The sequence below is a fragment of the Myotis lucifugus genome, unplaced genomic scaffold (genome assembly GCF_000147115.1).
Source record: "Myotis lucifugus unplaced genomic scaffold, Myoluc2.0 scaffold_243, whole genome shotgun sequence".
NCBI classification, from domain to species: Eukaryota; Metazoa; Chordata; class Mammalia; order Chiroptera; family Vespertilionidae; genus Myotis; species Myotis lucifugus.
The window spans coordinates 1,629,280-1,650,344 of NW_005871291.1; positions in this window are offsets into that span (position 1 = coordinate 1,629,280).

Sequence of the window (21,065 nt, forward strand, 5' to 3'; positions counted from 1 at the left end):
TCCAGGTGGCATATCTGGAATCACATATGAGATAGAAAACCAAACTTTAGAAATCCTAGGCCCAATGCTCAGAAAACCAGTGTCAATTCCTTAGATATATTTGGACAGAAAACAACACCTCTTGTCCGTGGTTTCACTTTCCACGGTTTCAGTTACTCATAGTCAACCATGGTCCAAAAATATTAAATGGAAAATTCCAGAAATAGAAGTTTTAAACTGTGTGCCCTTCTGAGTGACACGATGAAATCTCGCACCATCCTGCTCCGTCCCTTCTGGGACATGAACCATCCCTTGGTCCAGGTTATTAGTAGCCACATAGGTTACCAACTGTCGTGGTATCTCAGAGCTTGTGTTAAAGTCACCTTTATTTTTCTTAATAATGTCACATTCACATAATTTTATTACAGTATATTGCTATAATTATTATTTTATTGCTACTGTTGTTAATCTCTTACTGTGCCTAATTTATATATTAAACTTTATCATAGGTATGTAAGTACAGAAAAAATTGGTACTATCTGTGGTTTCAGGCATCTACTTGGGGTCTTTGAATGAATCCCCAACAGATTAGAGGGGACAATTGTATTTTCACATTTTTAATGTAAAAACTGGTTTTCTGGTGAACTAGCTGATGACTCCTGGTACCCTAGGTGTACTAGTCCTGGCTGTATGTTTTTGGAGGTTCCTGGAGACAAATGCCTTCATAAAAGGAATTCTATGCCTGATTCCAGATTGTTTAATAGGCCAGTGGAAATATAATCTGGAGTGGACAAGTTTTCTAATCTTCACATCACACAGCTTGCAACCCAGATGTAGTGAGGCAGAAGCATTCAATGGATGAATGTGAAAATTTAAGATTAAAGAGAGCATAAATCATTCTGTTTTCAAAAACTCACGTCTAGGTGACGCGCCAAAAGCCTCCTAGAGGAGCAGCTGCTGGTGAGGAGCATTGTATTTTATGTGTTTAAATGCATTAATCTTGGAAAAATTAACAAGCAGGCAGGGAGGCTGGGGGTTTCTTATCTGTGGAAGTCCACACCTTCAGGGTGTCCTCCTCCTCTTTAGTTTCTTGCATCTGCTGTTTTGCTGTAGGCTGCCAGGATGCCAAGCTGTAAATGATCATTACAAGTTAAATAGGCTGTTTTGGCTAAAGAGAAAACCCAAAGGGAAGATAACAGCGGGTGCGGGGGTTAAGGGGGGGGGAGTTGGGGAGGTTCTACTATAGGCTGTATAGGGAAAGAGGAGACTGTGAAGGGCATGATTCTAGGTGGGGGAATCTGAAGAAAGACAGCTTAATGTTTTAGCCCATCTTCAATTTTGAGAGGAAGATGAATACTTAACACAGAGGCAGAAGAAAGAATAGCAGAGAAGTAGCAAAGCAGGTCTTTGAATATAGACCCTGCTCTGCCACTATATAGGATGTTTCCATGGGACCAAGTTGACCCAGATTAGAAATGAAGATGTTGGACCAAATGATCTCCCGAGTCCCTTGGAAGAAAGTTGTGATGCGCACGGAGTTCAGAAAACTGCGTGGGGAGCTCTGAGCCTATCAGCTCCATGATTAACATTTTCACTGAGGCCCACTTTCCTCTGGTGCAATCTCAGGACACTTGGCCGCTGATTAGGTAGATGGGTCAATTCCCAGGCCTTTGGATCTGAAAAATGAGATGTCACTTTCTCATCTTCGATTCCAATTATGTATTTTGGCTTATGATGTATAAAAGACTGTGAAAAATAAACTCTCCAAGCTGTGCTACAGAACCTTAGACACTGCATCTGATCTGCAGGTCAAGTTTCTTAAAGGGTTTGTCATACAGATACACCATGAAAACCAACCATAACGATGTGATGTGATGTGAGCACTTCAAATGGGCCATATTTCTACTTGAGAGGGAGTACAACTAGGCTCAGACCTTTGGACATTGTGGGCATAATACAGAGCCTGTGGTTGGCACGGGGCTGCCTCTGTCTCAGTCGCGCATCTATTCAATAAATATCTATTGAACATCAGTTGTGTACCAGGCACTGTGCTAAGCACTGGAGACGCAGTAGTAAGACAAACTTGGTCCATGTCCCAGTGAAGCTTACAGCTTAGAGGATTCTGTGACAGTTTCATAGGCAAGAACCTAGAGTTGAATGTCAGAGAAGCCCTCCCTTAAAGATAGCCATTGAGAATTACAGATGGCTGTTCTGTCTTTCCTACACCTTCTGGTTGTCTTACATAGTCCCCCTATGAGAAATTTCCCACTTCCTACCCCAGAATGCACATCGTTTATCGGGGTCCTCTTTAAGTGGGGCCATCAGAAGTGAACCCCAGATGTATCTAATCTGAGAAGAGAGGAACAGGATTCTTCATGCTCTCTGTTCCGAATACATTAATAAAGCCTATGATCCCATTGGCTTTAGTTATAATAATCATGATGATTATAAGGATGGTGGTGAGAAATAAAAACAATGAGAATGCCAAGACTTTGAATGCCTGGACTAAAGTCTGTATTCCATCTCTATCTTGGTTTGGGTTCCCCCGAGAACAGGGATGGGTTGGGGAAGATACAAGGCCTAGGTCGCCTGAATCTGCAGTATATTCTTTACATGTAGTTTCTTCTGCCAAGAAACCCTTTCCCCTTCTTTATATTTCTCTTCTTTTCCACTCCCCAGCTGGCAGTGCCTATGAAATTTTCCAGTCCTATCCTAGATACCACTTCTTCCAGGAAGCCTTCCTCAACTCCCAGACCTGATTGGCTTGCCATCTTATGTGTTTCCACAGCTTACTGCCTTTGCTTCATCTTGCTATACTTGAATTGCCTATTGTTTGTTTGGATCTGTGGGACCTGATTTCAAAATAGGCATGAGTGAATGAATGAGTATATGATGTTGCCTACTTTGCTCTGGGTCAACCAGCCATGATCTTCCCCATGACTGTTGTCCCCATGACTGTTGTTTTTTTTTAAAAAAAAAAAAACAACAACACAGATCTCCCTCCAGCATAAATGTGTATTTATTCCCAATGAGTATTGTTCTGTTAGGCCTACTCTGATTTCCTCCATTTCGTGAAATCTGACTTATTTTGGTTACTGGAACATAATGAAGAAACACGTGGTGTTTAAGACTGTTTGGTGGATGCAAGGGGAGACAATCCCACAATAATCCCAGTGAATCCCTCCAAACCACTTCTGGGTGGTCTGCGTTCAGGGCGCTACTCAGGTCTCAGGGTCCCACAGGGCAGCTGTCCTCGGGATGATGCTATTGATGATGCGCTAATAAAACTCTCAGAATAATCCTCATGCAGCTCAGGAAAACAAAAGCCAGGGCCCAGGAACCAGTAGAAGAATAAGGGAGAATGTAGCATTCGTGTCTGAGAGATGTAAGAACATTAAATCCCAGGTTTGTCCGTTATCAGCTGCAGGTCCTCACACAAGTCGCATTCTCGGAGCCTCATTCTCCTTGGCTGCCAAGTGGGGTAGCATTTACAGTGGGGCCTTGACTTACGAATTTAATTCGTTCCGTGATGGAGCTTGTAACTCAAATTACTCCTATGTCAAATCAACAGTGAATGAGTGAGACACGTGATCTTGGGCTGATGTTGTGGCGTTCACTGTGACGTTCGCTGCGCCAACTAGCGGTGGGGTATCTGAAGCTGGCTCGTAACCCGAATTTTAGCTCGCAACTCAAAGCAAAAAATCGGCCGAGAGACGGCTCATATCTCGAAAAACTCGTTAGTCGGGACACTCGTAAGTCAAGGCCCCACTGTACTTCTCTTGTAACCACACCTGGAACTTAATACATCCTGATCTTAAAAGCTATATGGTAGCATATAGCCCAAAGAATATCCCACTTAAAATAGGCAGGGGAAAATAAGGGCAGCAGGTTGCTACTCTTAAGAGGCTAATGGCTTTTCTAAAAAGATTCTTATGCATCAGGCCCGTTAAAATAAAGGTCAATGGGCCTGAGCCCCAAGTTTCCAATCCAGCAGGTATGGATTGGCCAGGACAGCACTGGGCCCTGGGGGTGTGGGAATGAGCTCACTGGTCTCTATCTTCACAGACGTGACTGTTTAATGGACGAGGTGGACATTAAACAATGTTCTGACACATGGAGTTTTAAGAAGACAATACCACGTGCGGACACCTCCCAGAATATCATTAAACATTCTGTTGGTTCTCCAACTTTGGTGCACACAGACATCATCTGGGGCGGTGGGTGGGTGTTAAGATGCAAATATCAGGCTCCACTTCAGAGAGGTCAGTAGGTCTGGGGTGGAGCCGGGAACCTGAATTTTACACAAGCTCCCCAAGTCACCCTAAAGTACATGGTCTTTATCCCACACTCCAGAAACACTGCTTTATTAAAGGCCATCATTTCTTGTTGATGCATTTTTGTTTGTTTGTTTGTTTTATTTTTTAGTTCTTTATTGTTGAAAGTATTACGTATGTCTCTTTTTTCCCCCCATTGACCTCTCCCTGGCCATTCCCACCCCCCAGCACATGCCCTCACTCCTCTACTGTCTGTGTCCATTGGTTATGCTTATATACTTGCATATACGTCTTTTGGTTGATCTCTTACCCGCCCCTCCCTACTTTCCCTCTGAAGTCTGACGACCTGTTCAATGGTTCGTTTTGAATGCAGTCTCTTATGTTAGGATAGACCAGATTGTATTTCCTTCCTTTTTAATGAAGGAATTACTCAAAATTACATTTCTATGCTTCAGTCTCTCCCTCTGGTATTCCAACAGCCTTCCGGGAGCTGTTTTAATTAAGTAATTCATGCAGAGAACACCTGCTCAGGTGTGCCTTGGCTTTATGTGGAAAACAATGATTAAAAACCAAAATCTCACTACTTCTAGTACAAGATGTGCATCTGTTTGTTTGAAGGCATAGATAATATTTGTAAAATGGGAGAGAACGTGAGACTGTATGGTAGACTTTACATTCAAGCACCTTCTGATAATCCTGATGTGTATAGGCAGTGCAAATAGGTCTCATCTCATAACCATTCCAATTACTGAAGGGGTCGCTGTGTGGACCTATGTGAGCGAGCAATCCTCAATTACTTCTGGGTTCAGTGGCACGAATGCATAGCAGGCTTTAGTCTCTGTGCCTTCAGGACCAGGGTGCACATGAACAGCAGAACACAGCTAAAGAAGAGGCAGTTTTAGAAGGAAGCCCACACAGACATAAATCATCATAAACCCAATTGGCCCGAGGCCTCTGAGAGATTTCGGAGCAAATAGTCCACACCCCAGGAAGCAAGCGGAATGCTCTGTTAATGGCCCTTCCCTGTCATGAGGCTTTGTCCCCGCCCAGGAACGTGAGACGGGAGCACAAGGGTACAATTTCACTGTCAGGTTACCTTGACAAGACATTAGCACAACATGTAACAGAAGAGAAGAAACCTCAAACTTTTAATAAAAATTAACTGGAAACCACACACATATCAAATGGAGGACTCTGGCCAAGAGGAAAAAATAATATATCAGAGAGAGATAAAGTAATTGGGCTGCTATCAGATCCAAATGCCCTGTGTTGCTAACCTATATTATGAAAGTTGAAAAATTGGTGTTAGATTGCAATCTAAAAAGAGGGAGGCCCAGGCTACCCTCTGCGCGGTGATCAATCGCAGAGCCCAAGCTGGGTGGGGTAATCAATCTGGGGGCCCCGTGATCGATTGCCCCACAGAGGGAGGCCCAGGCCACCGGCCGGCGATGCTGTGGCAGGTGTGCAGGGCCAGCCAGCGATCGCTTAGCAGAGGTGGGCCCAGGCCAGCCAAGGGATTGCACCCATGCCTTTCGCCGACAGAGGGAGGCGACCAGTAGCAGGGGAAGGGGGCAATGCCACACAGATGGCAAGCAGTGGCAGCAGTGGTGGTGGGGCCAGCTGCCAACAGCCGGGGGAAGGAAAGCCCCAATAGGCCCTGATCGCCAGCCAGGCCTAGGGACCCTAACTGAGGGGTCCTGGATTGTGAGAGGGTGCAGGCTGAGCTGAGGGACAACCCCCCTCTCCCCGTGCACGAAATTTCATACACCAGGCCTCTAATGTCTAATAATTTGGAACTAGTGAAATTATAGTGTATCCATAAGATGATAATTGGGAGACTATTTAATAAACTGGAAAATTTTCATAACAACTGAAAAATAATATCCAATTTTGGTCTTAAATACTTTATATATATTAAAAAGCATCTAAAATTCCAGAAATCTGTTAATAAAAATAGCAGTCAAAGATGGTGCTCTCTGAATGGTAAAGGGTGAATTTAATTGTATTTTTTACATATCTGTAGTTTTCATATTTTCTTTAATGAACGTGTATTACTTCACAAACCAGAAAAACATAAAAGTCAGAAAAACATAAAAGTGTTCTTTTAATAACCAAGGAAAGAAGTTATATGGGTAAAGGTCAGTGTTTCCCCATTGCTCACAGTATAAAGGTCAGATTCCCTTACATGACCCCCGCCCCCTCCCCCTACAGCTCCGGTCTTGTCTATCAGTATGTTCCCACCAACGTCTTTAGCATTAATCATACAGGTCTCCAGGTCTTTTGCCATTTGCCTTTTATCACAAAGCCTTCATACAGTAGATTGTATTATCTTTGCAATTATTCATCCCCACCCCTTCCATGTAAGAGGATTATGTCCCTGACACTGCCATATACCTTGCCATGTCCCCAGTGTTGAGAACCATACATCCCTGTCCCATTAACTTTGGACTTTGGCCTTGGTCTCTACTACTCAGACCTCAGTGGCCCCTTCTTTTGGATTTGGAGACTGTTAAAGAGTTCACTGTCATTTCCCTTGTTGTAAGCAGTCACAACAAGGCTATATCGAAGCAGAAGCTTTCCGAGTCATGGCAAGCTTCCACCAATGCTCTTGACCTTTCTGTCTGCTACCAGAATGGCAAGTCTCACATAGGGACTCAGTTTGAGCCTCTGAATGAGAAGCAGAGTCATAGCCCAAGCAGAGCTGTGGTCAACCTACAGCCTACCTGTGACATAAGTGATTAATGAACCTTCATAGTGTAAGTGACCGAGATTTAGAGGTCATTTGTTACTGCAGCAAAACTGACTAATACACATGGCACATGCTATTTCTTTATCTGGAATATTCTGACAGGCCACCCTCACTCCACAGGTTTAACTCCATCTCTTCATTCACATCCCAGCTCTGCTCTAACCCCTTGACCAGGTCAAGTTCCTCTTCACACACTTTCTCAGCACAGGTACTACTTCTTCTTAACACTCATCACAATCATAACTTCACAGTTTTTGTGTGGTTTTTAAAAATCACTCCCTGGTATGCCAATGGACTGTAGACTCCTTCAGAGCAGGGATAGTTGCTGTCCATTCATCTGTATCCCCCATACCTGGAAGAGCTGTTGGCACATTGTAATCCTAGTAAAAAAAAAGAAAAAGAAAAGTTAAATGAATACATGAAGGAAAGCATGGATATACTAATAAAGACCCTTGGACACAGAGCTGAGAAACATAAACCAAATGGAGCAAATATTTGGAAGACATTATTGGTCTTCAGGTGAGAAAACATGAGTCTTTTATAGTGCAAATAAATACACGGTAACCATGTTCAGGATCTCCTGAGTAAAAATATTTAAGCACTATCACTGTTCAAAGCACTTTATACACATTAGTGCCAGTATCCTATCAGCCTGGTATCAGCCCTGTGATGTGAGTACTATATTATCCCAGAGGGAAGGTCAGCCCTTTGCCCACAACCACAAGCTGTGAGCTGGTGGAGACAGGGCTTGAATCCAAATAGTCTGGGACCCACTTGTGTGTTTATAACCTCTGGACTGTGCTGCCATTCATGTGATCTGAACGCTATGAATACTGGGAAAGTTGTGGAACTGCACTGGCAAGGCAAGAAAAATTTTATGTTTAATTTCCCTATCGTATCACTTGGGATCACCTGAGTTCCTAATAGGGTGGCGGCCAGCAGCTCCAAGAGAGCATTTCCCCTTGGGCAAACCAAGCACACATTTTCCCACATCCCTTTCATTATCTGATTCCTATTCAGTGCCCTCTGCCAAGTTCACTGGTAGAATAATGCCAATAACAACGTCATCATCAACACCTTTGGGTCTTCTTCACACCTTTGCTGTGCCTATCACAAGTCCCTGCACATATTAGGTGCTTAGTAAATGTGTTTTGAATCAAATGGGTCCTATAGTTCTTGCCTATGATTAAGTCATTGACTTGGGCAGTCATGAGATCTAGTCAACTTTATAATAACTCCATTTGAGGGAGCAGGCTGAGAATCTCATTCTAAACTAAACTGGACTCAAGAAATAAGGAACCTGAACACAGGTTGCCTTAGACATGGAGCAAGGAGAGGAACTGATTGTGAACCTTTGCTTCTGGCTTCTTCTCTGGCCACAGTGGTACTAAGACAGAAAGCCCTGGGAGGGGCTGGCGTGGGGAGAATTCACTTTGAGACAGAGGGTGTAGAAGCGGCAACAGTGTGAGGTCTGGGTCTCCGGTGGGAGAAAGGTGGGACTCTAGGACTCACTGTCTTCTCTGGTGTGATAAGAAAGAGTTCAGTGACATCATTTCAAGGGCCCCTTAGAGCTGGGCTATCTGTGAGGCTAACACTCTGCCCTCTTACAAAGTTTATTTGGGAGTTAAAGGAAAGATGATATTGGAGTCAGCTGAGAGCAGGTTAGAAGAGCCAGCAGAAAACAATGGAGAAGAGCTGGTCTTCAGCTGAGTTTTAAAGGCACCAATGTCAGGCTGAGAATAGAGGGGACAGACCTCGTCTAGGGCCGGAGTCCTTGAACCACTGGTGCCAGACCACCCACATCAAATCACCTGGGACATTTTTAAAATGCTGATTCCTGAGCCTTTCTGGAATCTGGGAGTTTCATATAGAAATCTACATTTTTAATACCCCAGATAATTCCTTTGAATCCTAAAATCTGGAAATGTCTGACCGGGAGAGATAATGCTTACTTGCTAGGGTAGGTAAATTATGTCCCAAATGCTTCTGTTTGGGACCTACGCCATTGTCTTATTTCAAGGGTAATTTAACTCCTTATCTTTAAGACCACCTGTGTGTTCAGTGGAAGAGCCATCACCTGGGATGACTAAGTGCCCTTTAATAACAGACATGCCTGCCTGACCCAGCTTTCCTCGCTGATCTCCCAACCCCTCCCAGAGGAAGAAGCCGGCTCTCCTTTCAGCCTCTCTCACATCCTACTGGGAATAAAGGTAGCTCCTCATCTGCTGTAAGAAAAGCTGGGCCCCTGAGGGAAGGGTGCAGTATAGTCAAGTCTGGCCTGGACTGAGGTCACCCCGTGAAGCAGCTCAGCTGAATCCCCATCTCCTGACACTTGGCCTTCAAAATCCTACAGTTTTCAGTTAATCACCAGAAAATGGATACTCCATGTGCCCACAGCTGGGCCAAGTTCCCAAGTTCTGGCTCTAATTAACCCAGGAGCATAAATTGGGGTGGAGTGGGGGGCAGGCCAACCACTCACCAGTTAGCAGCACAGCAGCCGCTCTGGGGTTAGCTCAGGCTCCAGAGCTGGTTAGGCCAGCCCTGCCAGGCAGCCTCAGGAGGAAGAGGAGGAGGAGGAGGGTGGAGATGCAGAGCTTGGAGGAGGAGCCCAAAAGCCTTGGGCAGGGCAGGGCTAAGCAGGCGGGGAGAGGAGGAAATGGGGTGGAGGAATTGTGTGCAGGTCTGTGACATTGAAGGCTGGGCTTCTGAAAGGGCTTGGGGCTGCCTTCTCAGGTCAGAGATGAGAAGGAAGCTCTCACTGGCTGTCCCTCCCCTTTGATGGGATAACTGGAGGCTGTGGCAACCCAGCCTCCCTCCCTAGTGGCCCCACCAGAATAAAACCGCCCAAGGAGTGTTGACTACCCTGGAGAGCTTCGGAGCCTGCACCAAGGAGGAGGAGGTAAGCACCCTGCTTGATGCTGGGATGGGAGGGTGGTCTTTTCCCCTGAGCTCTCTTTCCTGCTTGCTGGCCTGGAGCAGGGATGCTACTTCAAAGGGGGCCTCTGAGGTACCCTGGGTCCTGGGGCTGCAGCTGGGTCCACCACCAGCCACAGGCTTCCGGGAATCTCATTCCTCTGTTTATTTGGGGAGCTCTCTGCTCATGATGGAGGGCCCTGTGCGTGCAGTTGACTGGGTTACAAGAGTAGCTGTGGATGGTGACGGTGATCACTCTACATGGTCGAGGCTTCTTCCACGCACTGATGTGCAGGCAGCCTCAGCCTTTGCTGCCTATAGCTTGGAATGAGTTACCTGTATGGAGGGCCCATAATATGTGAGCATTGGTCATTACCTGTACTATGTCAGGGCCTCTTTCCAAAAACTTACAAAACCATTATGCAGGACTTTGAAAGAAGTATGTGTGTGTGAAGAAGAGAGAGAGTGAGACGGAGTTGGGTTTTTGATGATGGTGACTCATGAACATAGTATTAAAAGCTTATGATTTGCAAAACATGAGGTTGAAATACTATACATCTTGTTGCAAGCCCGTGAGGCAAGTGTCGGTATTACGTACAATTACAGATGAGGATGCTGAGGCTTGGGGAGGTTAGCTGAGCCACTGTTCCCATTGCGCGTTGGGGCACTAGTTTAGACTTGGGTGTCTACTTCTCAGGCCTAGGTAGCCCCTTCTTATGGATTTAGAGATTCACTGTTAAAGGCTCACTGTCAGCAGTGCGTAACCCACATGGTCTGTGCCATTAAGAATCAGAGACTATCAGCTGAGCAATGGAGTTAGTCTTTCAAACACTGGAGCCAGCAATGGAGGGGAAAGGGAATGTGTTTGAGAGCTGGATACTGGATCAGTGCACTGTGGCCGCTTAGAATTAAATCCAACCCCAAAATGGTTTACCAGGCCTCCCCTGTCTCCAGCCCTTGCCCAGCTTCCAAGCTGGCCTATACCAGTCCCCTCAGTTCATGCTGAGCCAGGACCATGAGCTATCTCTGTTCCTCCCCTCTGCTTGGAACACATTCCCAGGGCTTTTCCTGTCTTAAACCAAGTTGCAGCTCAAATGTTGCCGGTTCAAGAGGGCTTCCCAGACCACAGAATCTAAAATGGACCCCCCAAAACCACTACGAGCCCCATTATCTTCCCTTGCAGTGTTGGTTAATTTCGTAAAGCTGACGACAATCTGAAGTTCTGGATTCTTGATTGTAACTTATGGTGGGGACCTTCCATGTCTTCTGCCTGCTGGACTCTGCTGGACTCCAGGGTTTAGCAGATTTCCCAATAATAACAGGGGCTCAGTTATAGTTGGCAAGGGAAAGAATAATAAAAGGGATCAGGAGAGATCATGACCACCTGTTTGTCTCCTGCTCATCCAACACCTCCACTCAATCTCCCTTGGGAAGGCAAACATCTTGTTCTAGAAAGTAAAGAGCTACCTGAGTTTTCAGGTATTCGATGGGGGGAATGATTTCATTTTGGGGGTAACATAGGGAACAAGGCTAAATGGCATCAAATGGATTTAGTTTCCTAGTAAATAGCAGGGTATGTATGATAAGGCTGCCTCTGCTGCCTGCGACTCACCCCAGCATGTTCTTCTGGACACCAAACCTGGTCTTGATCTTAGCATGTAGGGTACTCGCCATGCCTGGGGTACTCGCCATGCCAATACGGCCTCAGAAAGCTCAGAGTGCACCCTTCCAGCCCTGCTTTATCAAGCCACTCATTCATATTCTCACCAGGCTGTGCTATTTTGGGTGTCATCCATTTATAGGATAAGAAGAGCCCCATATTTGCAATCAGGGGATCCAATGTGCTTCTATGGGCTCTACCACTCTGCCACTGTGGGCAAGTCCCTTTGAGCCTCATCTCACATGTATCCTTAATCAAATGGAAGGCTAACAGCTGACCTTTATAGCCTGTGAGACTAGGAGGTGCACCTGTGATAGCAGTCCTTCATGGAGTACAGGCCTATGTCGTTTTATTGTGCTTAGCTTTACTGTGCTTTGCAGATGTTGCATTTTTTACAAATTGAAGGCAAGACCCTCCACCAGCAAAAAGATTAGGACTCACTTGATTATGGTACTCGCTTTATTGTGGGTGTCTAGAATCAAACCCACATCATGCCTGTATTCTTTGTGACAGTGATGTCAACACCAGAGCCATTATCTCTGGCTCACAAGCAGCCGGCCCTGCAAGCAATGGGTGGCAGAGGATACAATTGCAGAAAATTTTGGAGGAAATCCACAATTCCAAAGAAATCTATCAGAGGAAGAGACTTCTCTGCAGGAATCCTTTTCTCTGGCAGCTGCCTTCCTCAAGAATCGACTTAGGCGCTGTAATTAACACCCAGTATTCGCTTTGCAGCCAGGAGCAGGAGCAGTAGAACCCAGCCTGGCGATGCTTCTTCCTTGGCAAGCACGCAGCATTTGGCAGTATTTTACAAGCTGGTGGTTTTATGAGTCCCTTCCTGCACTTATGTGTTCTTCATTGTAATGTGTGTGGAGCCTTCCTGGCATCAGCCCTGGCCCTATTTGATTTAAGAGACATCTGATTTTTATTTCTAATCCTCAGGTTGTTCTGTGATTTTTTTTTAAAGACACTCCTTATCTGTTCTATTCCCTCATGCTATTCTAGATTTTTTATCGCCTTTTATCAAAAATATATTTTGAATCGGGAGCCAAGCGACAGAGTCCTGGTGGTTTTCTGGGGAGGAAGAGGCTCGTAAGCAAAGTGGTATTATGGAAAGAGAATTGCATTAAGTGCCTGAAGACATGGGCTCGAGTTCTGGCCATGCTTGTCACTAACCGTCTTTCGATTCCTTGGGCCATGCTGGGAATAATAACAATATTGACAGTGGGCTTTTATTGAGAACTTACTAAGTGCTAAGAGGATTCCTTGGATAATCTCATTTAAATGTTCTTGCTGACTGTCTCTGTTTTTGGAAATAAGCCAATGAGCCTTAGAAGGTAGGAGGCCCTCAGGTAGTGAGTGATAGAACCCAGTTTTGATGCATGCTGATGCTGATGGATTTATTTCTTTTCTCCAAGTAGCCCTTGAAGAAAATGAAAAAATATTTTCATAAAGCAAAATTGTGCATCTTGCCAAAAGGGAATATGAAAACCATCAGACCTATTCCAGAGCATACACTGGATACTTGCCTGAACCCAAACTGTTTTAAATTCTTAAAATCTGTAGGTAGGAGAGCTTGCAGGTACTATAGGCTGTGCCAGGGACTAATGATACAATGATGGCAGTCAACATTTATTAACTAAGTCTTCATACTCAGCACTGATAGGAGCATTTTCCTCATATTACCGCATGTGCAAGAGGCAGTTCATCACACTGGTAAAGAGGGTGGGCTCATGGTGTAGAGCAGTGATGGCGAACCTTTTGAGCTCGGCGTATCAGCATTTTGAAACACCCTAACTTAACTCTGGTGCCATGTCACATATAGAAATTTTTTGATATTTGCAACCATAGTAAAACAAAGACTTATATTTTTGATATTTATTTTATATATTTAAATGCCATTTAACAAAGAAAAATCAACCAAAAAAATGAGTTCGCGTGTCACCTCTGACACGCGTGTCATAGGTTCGCCATCACGGGTGTAGAGTGCCTGGCTCTGTCAGCTGCTAGCTGTGTGACCCTGGACACATTTCTCATCTACGCTATTGAATATTCCCCATCTATACATGGGGATATTCCCAATCTTTCCTCTGAGTGAGCATTGTATACGTGAATACACATAAAGGGCTGAAACAGTGCTCGCTGTGTCATGTTCTCTCAAATGTTTGCTGCCTCTGCTTCAGTTCCCTCCGCGCTTCTATGAGCGAGGTCCTCTCAATGCTCTCACGGCCAGCGGTCCAATCGATGTAGAAACTGAGGGAGGGTCAGATCGCATGGCTGGACTCAGGATTTGAAGCTTCAACTGTGCTCTCTAGAGCCTTCTCTCTTCTATGTCATATTTCCTCAATAAACTCTCAAGGAAACACACATTCCTCTGGGAACTCACAGTGGGATGGGAGCTGATACTCCAAGACCCAAGCTACTTTCTCTCCGTGCGTGTTCCTAAGCTGATATCTTTAGGCTGGTGAGTGAAGGGCCTGTTGAAAATGACTTACATCTCTGGGATATCGCCCAACCAGCCAGAACTTTCTCCTCTCTTCAGGATTCTTTCGTGGGCAGGCAACCACACTGCCCTTGAGGTGTGAAGTTTGCTGATTAAAAGCAATCAATGGTGCTGCTGTTCCCCCAGACAGAGAGCTGAGCTGGCTGGTCCAGAGCGTCTTCCAGCTCTGCAGTAACATTGTCCTGTGCTGGCTTCCATCTGCTGATAGTCTTTTAACTTAGCATCAGTGTTGGGATAAAGAACCAGAAAAAAATTGTGCAGAGGTCTGTCCTGGGCTGGGCAAAGACAGATGCCAGCATTTGCAGTCTCTAGGCTGTGATACCCAGTTGGGTATTGGAGTTATTTTCTGGGTTCATTCCCCTTTGGATGGGGACTTGCTTCTGCCAAGAATCCAGCCCACAACGTAAGACCAGCATGACCCCTGAAAAGCAGTCATCCTGCTGCTGCCTGCTCTGAGTGTGCGTGGCTCTGATATGCCTCTCAAATAATGACAGTAATTAATAATTAACAGCTTCCTTCTATTGAGTACTTGCTACGTGTGAGTTTATTTAATGAGCTCATGTAATCCTAACATAACAACCCTCTCAAGTAGGTTCCAGTAGTGTCCTTCCTATTTTAGGGAAGAGGAAGGTGGCATTTGGGAGGCTACACACTTGACCGGGGTCCTCTGCTGAAAGAGGCACCACCATGACCCAGTCCTCACCTCTGTGCCTCACTGCCCCAAACTCCTCCTGCCTGAGCCACCCTCTCTGAGATGGTTTGATAACACGTTACTGATTAGCTGTGGAAAAACCCGTCCAGCTGGGCCAGCCCACGAGGGATGTGGGCAAACCTGCCTTGCCCGGTTTCCCTGGTCCTTCCCACTATGGGCGCTGAGCCTGTTTGTTTTTCTTTTGCCTCATCTTATCCAGATGCAGCTGAGCTCCATAACTACTCAGCTTGGCTTCCCCTACCCCACCCCCACCCCACCCCCCCGGAACCCTTTAACTTAGGAAAGTCACAGAAGGTAAGCATGAGGGTGAAGTTGTCTCTCCAAGTCACCCTCAGTCCAGTCCTTACCCTTTTCAAAAGTAACCCTTTTGTGTTTGCCAATTTTTCTTCCCTTCCTTGTTTTCTTTCAGCCTGGTTTAAGAGCAAGCCGATAAAGCACATTTTCAATGTTGTGAGATAGTTCAGTCATTGGCATCTTAGCCTGAGGACTGGCCTGTGAATTCTGTCATTTACAAAAGCAGACAAAATCTTGGTCGGCACTGTGGCTGTGTATCCAGAAAGCGCTGTCCCTCACAAGGAGGGACTTGTATAGCTGGGCTGTTCCCAGCAAGGGATGCAGAAAGGACTTGGAAAAATCTAGTTGGGTCTTGAATATCACACCCCTTAATGCCTATGTGATATTGCACAAATTGTTTATTCTCCATGGTAGCATGACACTGCTTTCATTTTGTTCAGCTCTGCAAACATTCATCGACAATACTTCTACATTGACCCCTGTATGCATAGCATTTCACTCAGTTCTCCCACCAACCTAATGACATAAGTACTGGGATCATCACGTTGCAGATTAGGCGACTAAGGTTGGTAAGGTTAAGCACCTGTTAAGTAAGTTATGGAAGTGGGATTTGAACCCAGTGCCCTCAGTGGCAACAATCCTTCCCCCGGACCAGCTTAATGCACAGGCTGATGGTTTGATATGAAATTCTTCCTTTTCCATTACAAGATCACCAGTCTTTCTCTTGTGCACAGCAAAGGCAGCTGGACTCAGCAAATGGACAGGTGGAGTGTCCCCTGCTCCCGTCCTTCATGGTAGCAACTTCATATCTTGTGGCTCAGCCAGGGACAGCCTTCACTGATCCCTACCGGACATGGTTATTTCAGTAGCAATTAGATTTGTTGGGAAAGGAAACTTCTTTAAGTGGGAAATTAGTATTTCTTATCACAAACGGAGTAACTGAAATTAAGTACAAGGAGTAAACGCTAGCAAACACCACTGCTGTCTGCTGAAACCTGGGGCCCTGAGGCCAGAGTCTTGCTTTGTTGAAAAGGAGACTGGACATTAACTGGCTCCATTTCCTGGGTATGCAGTTTCCATCTGGGACTTTCTGAAGCTGGTGGCAGTGATGGTTGTGCAATGTGAGTGTGCCTACTGATGCCACTGAGCTCTGCACTTAAAAAATGGTTTAACATAGTAAATTTTATACATACTTTGCCACAATTTAAAACTCGGGCAAGTCTATGTGCAGTATGAAACACTCCCCAAGATATATTAAATGAAAAAAGCAAAGTGCTAAATGGTGCAATTAGAATGCTGTCATTTGCGGGTTTTTAAGGATATATGCACGCATACGTCTATGCTTGTATATGAATGGATCCCTCTGAGGGGATGATAGTATTTGAATCTGTAGGAAAAGGGCTTCTGGCATTTGGGATAGAGAGTGAGGGAGGGAGGGTCATGTTGGCTATTTGATTTGTGTTTCATGTGTAGGTATGACTCATTCTAATGGATAATCAATTTTTCAAGCCCAAAACCAAAGAGTAGTGAGCATCAAATGGAAACTGTCTCCCTAAAGCAGTGGTTCTCAGCCTTGGCTGCTCCCTCGACTGGAGCTGCTAAGAATAAGGTCCCCCAACCAGCAGCGAGCATCACCTGGTTAAAAACACAGGGTCCCCAAGCTCTACCCAGACCCACAAAATTGGAATCTGCACTTGACCAAAATCCCCCAAGTCATTTATACGACATGAAAGTGTGAGAAGCACTGCCCAGGGTTGATTCAATGAGGCGGGGGGGGGGGGGGGGGGTGTCTTGAGCCTGGGGATTTGTTAAAGCTTCTGGGATGATTCCCTGGGGCAGTTGAGTCTGAGACCCACTGACAGCATAATTGGGAAAATTGAAAGGGTTGAAATAGGGCCAATATTACTATGTGATTCTGTTATATTCAATGTGGGCTCCGTGTGCCTCTTAAAAGTCATTGCATGTTCCACGCGTGGGAGCAGTGGCCAGGATGGCTAGCTCAGATCTCACGAACGTTACAGAAACATACAATAGTGAGACGTGCCTGAGTTTGATAGGACAGTTGTTCCTCTCTACTAGCTTTGACCATATTTCCCTCTTAAATAAAATAGATGTTATAGTTCTACAGCAAAACACATACCGATTCAGGGCTCTTTTGATCCAGAGATGGAGCAAATCATCAGGACATCATAAAATCAGATTTTGGAGTGAGAGAGAGATAGATCTGAATTCACCTCTCTGAGCCCCGTGTCAAATGAGGTCAGTACCGACCCCATAGAATCATCATATGAAATGCGATGGTGTAGGTGATGCTCGATCCAAGAAGTGCTTCATCACTGTTAGATGATAATTTTGATGTTTATGTGCACACACCCCACGTATTGTCCTGGGCCCCACTCACTGTCACTGCTCCTTTCGCATTTGCTTATTCTGCCTTGAGCATGTCATGCACAGATGACATTTGTCACATTGAAGTTGAAGCCACAGAACTTGAGTCCCACCTCCCCCATCTCCTGACAAACAGAAGCAAATATCTACTGTCTCTTACCAGATTACCTGACACATTTCTCAAATACAACCGAGACCTCATTACATGGCTGAGCAGCTTTCCATCAGCTCGTTTCCAGCTCTGATGTTAATATAATTGTTGCCGAGACATCGAAGTTGGCCTCAGACACAGTCGGGAAGGAGTCATTGCTTGCCCCCCGCCCCCCTTGGTTCCCAGAGCAGAGAGAGTGAGAGGAAGCTGCTAGGATTTCTGCGTGGATAGATGATGCTACATACAGAGTACATTTCACGGTTCCCTTCCATTGCCGTGACTGTTACTGCTTGCAGAGGGACAGGGTGTCCAAGACAGAGAACAGACGCTCTCCCCTCACAGCACCAGAATCATCTCTTCCAAATGCAAATCCGAGCATGTTTAAAACCTGCTTATAACTCTCAAGAGCTTCTTACTACTTAGAATGAAGACCAACATTCTTAATGGGGTCTACAAAGTTGGCCTTCTAGCCCCTCCTCCCAGGCACCTTCGCACCTCCCTTTGTCTGACTGATGAGTTGTCTTCCTCACTTGATGGAGTCCTTGCTGCGTGTGAACTCTAATTCCCAGGCCATGGGCCAGGTCTGTTTCTGTGCAATATCATAGCCCCAGAGTCTGGTTTGTAGCCAATGCCCAATAAATGTTCATGGAAAAAATATATGCATGCAAGGATGTCACACAAGGGCTTCCCGCCTAATCTGCCGCCACCCCCCCCCCCCACCCCCTGCTTTACAGTGTGCTTCCCAGTACCACCAAAATGCTGGTAGTTACCTATAGAGGTACCATGCTATTTTCCACACGTCAGCTTTTGCTTAAGTCTACCCTCTGCCTAATCATCTTATTCCTCACTTTCTTTGCCTAGGAAATCTTACTCTTAAGCAAGGGTTATCTCCTCCAATAAACTTCCCTGGCTCTCCACGCTTCTAGGCTACTCTGGCTGTGTCCCCATATGCTCCATATAGGACCTCTCATTTCATTTAACTCTGTTCCATGTTTGTGTCGGCTTCTCCAACCCTCTGAAAAAGAGAAATGAGAACAAGTGCACTCACTGTGTGTGGGATGATAGGTGATGAATAGATAGGATTGTGGTGTGTGCGTGTGAATGGGTCACTGACATTTCATGGCAAATAAAGAAGGGTGCCCTGTAGCCTCAGTGCTTTGCACTTGCTGTTCCCACCTCTTCTCCTAGTCATTTCACCTGTTCTGCAGTCCAATTTTATCACGGCCACACGGAAGTTTTCCTTGCCCCAATGCCTAGACTCAAACTCCCAGCGGTATGTTTTCACTCCTTGTCTTTTCTTTATAAAGCTTCTTACCAATTCTACTTCTAAACTGTGTTTTTATTTTATTTCAGTTTGCTTTTCCCTTTATACTGGCTGCTTCATGAGGCCTTGCTTTATATCCATTTCCCCCCAGCACCTAGCATAGTGCCTGGCACCCTGTAGATGCTCCCTGAAATGAATGGTGGATCATCTGCAGGCCTTGTGAGAACCCTGAGTGTAGAGAGAGAGAGTGTAGGCAGAGGAGAATGCCCAGCTTCCCTCTCACTGTGGTCCCGGGAGGGTGTTCCTCAATGACTATGCATAGTAACTACGCCCAGTCACTCAGCAGCCAGGGGACCTGCCAGGAAGCGTTGTGACGGCTGGTCCCCACCCTGCCCCGCAGGGCTCCCCTCCCTGCTTAAATCAGGCCACAGCTCTCCTGAGCCCTGGCTCCCTGGAACACTCAGCCAGGTCCAGCTGCCAACTGCTGAGGCAGCAGAGGGGCATGATGGCAAACCCAGAGGGAAGGCAGTTGGCAGAGAGGACAGCAAAGTTGTGTCTTATAAGTAGGTCTGACAGCCCCAGACACATTCTGTCCAGAGACTGAGCCTCACCAGATTAGGGGGCCTGGCAGGGGAGGGGCTGTGACCTTCCTTCCTCCCATCCCCCGGCTACCCCACTCAAAGCAGACAGATGGTGTGATTTGACTTGAGGAATATGAGTATGTTCTAGAAGACACCCCTCCCCCCCCCCCAATTACATCACTTCTAGCTGAACATTTTCTTGACATCACCAAACCACCCCAAAGCTCTTCTTCCATTTGTCCTGCCCTAGAAATCCTTGCAGTGGCTGTCCCCAGCCAGCTAGAAGGTTAGACGCATTCAAACATCCAGGCAGCCCAGGGAGAGGCTTAGAAGATAGCTATGTAAGTGTGGTAACAGCCCCATGGCCACGGGCAGTGGCCTGGTTACAACAAGGAGATGGAGATGAGGCAGAAAGTGCACTGGGCCCAGGATCCCGGGGCCCACACCCAGCTACCTGCCCTCCGTGCCTCATTTCACCACCGTAAAGCAACGCGCAGGGCAGTGGGAACGATTTCCACCCTGTGTTCTGTGGAGCTGCAGGGTTTGGAAGAGATGGTTTGGAGCCACCGTGGAGAGCAGAGGGGCCAGACTTTGAGGCACTCATCCCACACACTAACCTCTACATCTCACACACATGCATATGCATACACTCCATGTAACCATGACATGCACTCTGTTCTTTTCTCAGAGACGCTGCCATCTGTTTGATGTGCCAGCATGCCTTAAAGGACACGTGACACTGTAGGTGATAAGGAAGTAGGGTCCAGTAGAGTATGCAAAGGTTTGGAAGCCACTGAACCAGATGACCTCTGAAATGTACCAGCCTCTTGAACCTCCAGCTGTCACTGGAATGCACAGTCCTGTTTCAGGTGTCTATTAGAAAGTAACGAGAGCGTTAAAGACAATGGGCGCTAGAGCCAGACTGCCTGGGTTCAAATATGGCTTCTACCAATTACTGTGTGTCCTTGGGAAAGTTACTTAACCTCTCTGTGCTTTCGTGTCCTCATCTCTAAAATAGATCTAAAGCAGTAGAGTTGTTGTGAGGATTAAATAGGTTAATAGGTAAAATGCTTAGAATCATGCTGACATATAGTAAATATAAGTATGGGCAATTATGATTTTATTGCTTAGCGTCTTTAAACTAGTGGCTCTTAACATTTGGGGGGATCATGAATCCCTCTGTAAATTTGTTACAGCTGAGAACCCTTACCTTGGAAAAACCAGATACCAAAATATCTTGTGCATTCAGTTCAGAGAGCAGCGGGTGTGTGTCTTCATTGGAAAACTGAGGCCCCCAGCAGGAAGGCTTTGCCAGGATCATGCAATACCGTAGCAGTGGAACAGGGACCAGAGCCCAGCTTTCCCAGTTTGCAGCCTAGTGTTCTTTTCTTGCAAATGCAGATGTCTGAGGCAGCCACAAAGATTTGGATTCCAGTGCTACTCTCCCCACTGTGAGCTGTGTGACTTTGGCACGTTTCTGAATATCTGTGAGCCTCAGTTTGCTTGTTGGTAGAGACATACTGTACCTGAGGGGTGTTATTCCAGCCCCACTTCAGTGAGAGCACAAAATATTAGAGCTACTACATCCTAACCCCCG